This window comes from Anomaloglossus baeobatrachus, chromosome 8, assembly GCF_048569485.1.
Source record: "Anomaloglossus baeobatrachus isolate aAnoBae1 chromosome 8, aAnoBae1.hap1, whole genome shotgun sequence".
In the NCBI taxonomy this organism is placed as follows: domain Eukaryota; kingdom Metazoa; phylum Chordata; class Amphibia; order Anura; family Aromobatidae; genus Anomaloglossus; species Anomaloglossus baeobatrachus.
In genome coordinates this window covers 250,214,642-250,220,361 of record NC_134360.1, presented here as the reverse complement: position 1 = coordinate 250,220,361, position 5,720 = coordinate 250,214,642, and positions in this window count along the sequence as shown.

Below are 5,720 nucleotides of genomic sequence, written 5' to 3'. Positions count from 1 at the left end.
TAGTTCAAGACCCCAAGGGGGAGGAGCTTGACACAGGGAAGGAAGGCGACACACACACTTAGATAGCTGGACGCTGACAACAGTCTGGCAGAGGCACGGAACAAGTGAGCCGAAGGAGAACACGGTCGCTGAGGTGAGAGCTGTGCCACAGCTCCCTCAGAACCGATTGTTTATGGTGGAACAAAAATCCTTGTTCTCAGCAGCAGCTCACCCGGAGCAAACTGCAGAAGAGCTGCCGATAACAGGACATTGTAAGAGACCCGTTCATTGTCTACCGTCATTCTTGCGCAATCTGTATAAATAGGCGGGGAAACAAGTGCAGAAGGTCTTTCTCTGTTCTTGTTGTCTTTCTAAATCTCCATTCTTCATACTCTACTTTTTATTACCTGTTAATCACTGGTTTTAGACCTTTTCTATTGTCACTCTACCTATTGATCAGCTATGATATCTCTAATGTTCTACTTTGACAGTGAGCTTCTCTGGTTGACTGATTTTACCACGTCCTTTATCTTCTGTTGAATTTGTCATTTTATTCTGCATTCTGATACTAATTGGTACACACCTGTCCCAGGATTGGGCTCTGCTCCCTGCACCCCAAATCCACTGCAGTCTTGAGTAACTTTGCAACCTGCCTGCGGTTTCCAGTATCACTACCAACCTGGCTGCGGTTTCCAGTATCACTACCAACCTGCCTGCGGTTTCCAGTATCACTACCCAAACTGGCTGCGGTTTCCAGTATCACTACCAACCTGCCTGCGGTTTCCAGTATCGCTACCAACCTGCCTGATGTTTCCAGTATCGCTACAAACATGCCTGATGTTTCCAGTATCGCTACAAACCTGCCGGCGGTTTCTGGTATCGCTACCTTCCTGCCTGCAGTTTCCAATATCGATACCTATCTGCCTGTGGATTCCAGTATCGCTACCAACCTGCTTGCTGTTTCCAAGATCGCTACCTTCCTACCTTTCAGTTTCCAGTATCTCTTCCTACTTGCCTGTGGTTTCCAGTATCGCAATTTGCCTGTGGTTTCCAGGACATCTTCCTGGCTGTCTGTGACTTCCATGGTATTCAGACTGTCTAGTTTGTTTTTCTCCGGAGTTCTGTCTCCTATCTGTCCCCAGCTACAAACCTCATCTGCATATTTGAATGTGGTTTTTAGGATGTCTTCCTTGTTTGTATGACTTCCATGGTTTAGACTATTATTTGCTACTCCAGAGACTTGTCTGCTACCTGCCTGCAGCTTCCAGTTCCACAGTCTGCAGACATACCTGTGCTTTCCATTATTGCTACTTGTCTGCCATCTCCAGGATGTCTTCAGTGCTGTCTTCATAAAGCGATGACCGTCGGACATCGTGGTGCAGAGCCGTTACGGTACCAGACAAGTTTGCAGACAAAACAGGGTATTTTATTGCCGGGAGATAACACGTAAGGCTGAAGGGCAACAGGGCAATAATTCACAATTGAGCTATTTAGATGGAGTGAACTACAACTGTCGCCTCAACTATTACAGTGAATCACAGTAGAAACAACTGCAGATGATATACTTATACAGTGGTACCTCGCTTAACGAGAATTTCGCTTAACAAGCAAAGCTTTCTGTAAATTTGTAACCCGCTTTACGAGAAAGCTTTGCTGTACGAGCGAAATCCTCACCTCACACACTTCCGGTTCCGTCCACCCACCGCGCTCTGACCCGCACTTGCAGTCCACACAAACACACACATGTACGTACAAACATACACAAACACACACGCACGCACATACAGTATTATGCTCACCTTACCTTCCGTTCCACCGCCGGCCTCATGGTTCTTGTAGTTCCTGGGTACATCGCGGTGAACTACAAGTACCATGAGGCCGGCAGTGGAACGGAAGGTAAGGTGAGCATATAATATCTGTACCTTCCGTTTCATCGCCGGCCTCCTGGGTCCTGTAGTGCGCCGCTCTGCTCCACTCCAGGCATTGGCATCCATAGCAATGAAGCAGGAACTTCCTGGTTCCTGTCACCGCTTGTCAAAGGCAGCGCGCTGGCCAATCAGAGGCAAGCGGCTCTGCCTTTGACGTCAGCGCTCTGGCAGGAAGTTCCGCCCTTGTCGTTATGATTACCTGATACACAGCCCGCACCGGAGAACAGCAAGTCCCAGGAGACTGGCGATGGAACGGAAGGTAAGGTGAGCATATAATATGTGCGTGTGCATGTGTGCTTGTGTGTTTGTGTGTGTTTGTGTGAGTTTGTGTGTGTTTGTACATGTGTGGAAGGACAGAATAGGGGACCAGGATGGGACATTTAACACCTTGTGGAACAAATTGTCTGCATTGCAATGATTTCCTATGGGAAATCTTGCTTTGCTGAACGAGTAACTTGATTAACAAGCCACTCCCAGAACGGATTGTTCTCATTAAGCAAGATACCACTGTACTTCACTACTCTATGTTCTATCCAAACCAGCCTCCACTAATGGGACCGTGCGGACACCGTACTCTAACTACAGAGGCCTGCACTAAACCTTAACCGGTGCGCTCAAGTGTAAACTCACGGTACCGTCTGGAGAACCCGATCTCTCTCGAGTTACCAACTGAGCAATACTCTGGGTTTTCTCATGGTCCGGCTCACTGAACTCTCGCGGCTGGCACCGTATCTCCACTGAACTCTCGCGGCTGGCACCGTATCTCTCCCCTACTCCGAGCTCAACGGATTCTCCTTTGGCAAAGTCCCGGCTTTTCTCTCTGCCCCTTGGGCACAACCAATTCTTACATTGCTCCCTCAGACATCTTCCTCTCCTAACACACACTTTCCTGCACTTTTCTGTCTGGTTTAAACCATCCTCAGTCTCTAGGGGGGGGAGGTGTTGGCTAGTCCACCTCACACATGGAACAAGGGGGTTGTTGCCTTCATTACCAAAACTATCTATTTTCTGTGCTTGCCGCACCTGCATATTACTCTTCCTGCACTGACAAACCTCTCTCTATTCCAATACATATAACTATAATACATGTATGGCAGGCATAGTTTGCACTTTAATACAACACTTGATAAGAATGGAGGTATCCTGACTAGGGATGATCGAATACCTCAAATATTCGGCTATGCTCATATTTGACGAATAGGTCAAATTCTATTCGACTATTTGCAAATATTCGGTGCACAATGTAAGTCTATGGGAAACCCGAATAGTTGCCGAATAGCAGCTATTCGGGCTTCCCATAGACTTACATTGCGCATCGAATATTCGCGTAGCGGCGACCTATTCGTCAGATATTCGTGAAGCCGAATATTGCCGAATATTTGTGATATTCGATCATCCCTAATCCTGACCATCTCCTACATTCATCTTTCAGTTGCACAGTCTCCGGACCTGCCTGCGGTTTCTAGTATTTGTTGTCTATGCCCTCCGAGCTTCGCTTGCCTGCTGCACCAAGGCCCGCAGCCTGTGTGCCCACCCGGATCTTGGGCTCAGAGGATCCACCTAATCCAGTGGGCCCTTTGTGTTTTATATTACTAATATTGTAAGAAAATATCAGATCCCTAATAGACCCAAAAAAAACACTAATACAAAAAAAAGAAAATGTCAAAATTAAATCGGCTATATCAGTCAAAGTGACAATATGGACGTTATGTATGAAACATTAGAGCACAGTGGAGGGTTACAATTTTTATATTTTTTTTAAATGGCTTTTTGCCCATGAGAAATAAAAAATTGCATTATCTCAATATGCAATTGGAGATTTTTTGGGGTACAGTAAAGCCCGATAGGATTGTTTGGAAGTCTACATATGGATCAATACAATTGAGATCAACAACATCACCCAAGTAATTTGGCTAATAAAAAAGATGACTATTAGGGGTACTTTGCACGTTGCGACATCGCTACTGCGATATCGTCGGGGTCAACTCGAAAGTGACGCACATCCGGCGCCGGTATCGACGTTGCAATGTGTAAAGCCTAGATGCGCCGATAAATGATCGCAAAAGCGTCGAAAATCGGTGATCTGTGTAGCGTCGGTCATTTTCATAATGTCGCACCAATAGGAGATACGATGTTGTTCCTCGTTCCTGCGGCAGCACACAACGCTGTGTGTGAAGCCGCAGGAGCGAGAAACATCTCCTTACCTGCCTCCACCGGCTATGCGGAAGGAAGGAGGTGGGCGGGATGTTTACGTCCCGCTCATCTCCGCCCCTCCGCTTCTATTGGCCGCCTGCCATGTGACGTCGCTGTGACGCCGCACGACCCGCCCCTTTAGGAAGGAGGCGGGTCGCCGGCCAGAGCGACGTTGCAGGGCAGGTAAGTGCGTGTGAAGCTGCCGTAGCGATAATGTTCGCTACGGCAGCTATCACAAGATATCGCATGTGTGACGGGAGCGGGTGCTATCGCGCTCGGCATCGCTAGCCGATGCTAGCGATGTCGCAGCGTGCAAAGTACCCCTTAGGTTGAGTTCACATCATATTGCTTCCGATTGAGCACTTTATCAGGGGTTTTCTTCTGAAAACATTTTTTGATTTTTAAGGTGGAAGTCGCTGATCAAGTCATAGAATTTAATGTGTAGGATAACTGAAGTGAGCACTAATATATATATATATGAGTGCAAGCCAAAAATACATACTATACATAAGAATAAGGCTGCACATCAAACTTAGATAATGGTATAATGCCTCAAGCATATGGAAAATTATTGGAATATACAATGAAAAATGCTACTTGCTAATTTGAACATGTGAATAATGAATTGCATACCTGCTATGAATATTAGGAAAAAGGAGATATTTAGCAATCGCATTGATCAATGTAACTGAGCCCCAAGGCCTCGTCAAGGCATATCTCTATATTGGGGTCCCTAGCTCTGTGACCCTAACTGTGTGTCATCTCATTGCAATTAAAAACTGCTATGGGTGGAGAGGGGTAACTAAGGACTTTCTTATATAGGAGATGGAAAAAACATGGCCGAAAGGGGCGGAGCTGTGTTCACATTCAGAAAAAAAAACTACATATAACTGAATAGGATAACTGAAGTGAGCACTAATATATATATATATGAGTGCAAGCCAAAAATACATACTATACATAAGAATAAGGCTGCACATCAAACTTAGATAATGGTATAATGCCTCAAGCATATGGAAAATTATTGGAATATACAATGAAAAATGCTACTTGCTAATTTGAACATGTGAATAATGAATTGCATACCTGCTATGAATATTAGGAAAAAGGAGATATTTAGCAATCGCATTGATCAATGTCACAGAGCTAGGGACCCCAATATAGAGATATGCCTTGACGAGGCCTTGGGGCTCAGTTACATTGATCAATGCGATTGCTAAATATCTCCTTTTTCCTAATAATTCCAATAATTTTCCATATGCTTGAGGCATTATACCATTATCTAAGTTTGATGTGCAGCCTTATTCTTATGTATAGAATTTAATGTGAACACTACCTAAAAATGAGCGATTCTCCAGATTTCACCATTCACTCAAATGAGGCAAATACAGCCTGGAGCTTTGGACTCTGACTTCTTTTCCAGTGGTATCCATTGTTTTTACCAAACACAGTTTCCTGGTAGAAAGTCTGACTATTGTCTTTTTTGTGATTCAGATAGAAACCCTCAACAGGGAGCAGCATTTAATGTGAATGATGCCTAAGGGTGGTCTCCACACAATGCTCGGGGTGGCAGTCGTGAGGCAAGGGGCTCTGTGTCCTCATCCCGGCGCTACAGACAAG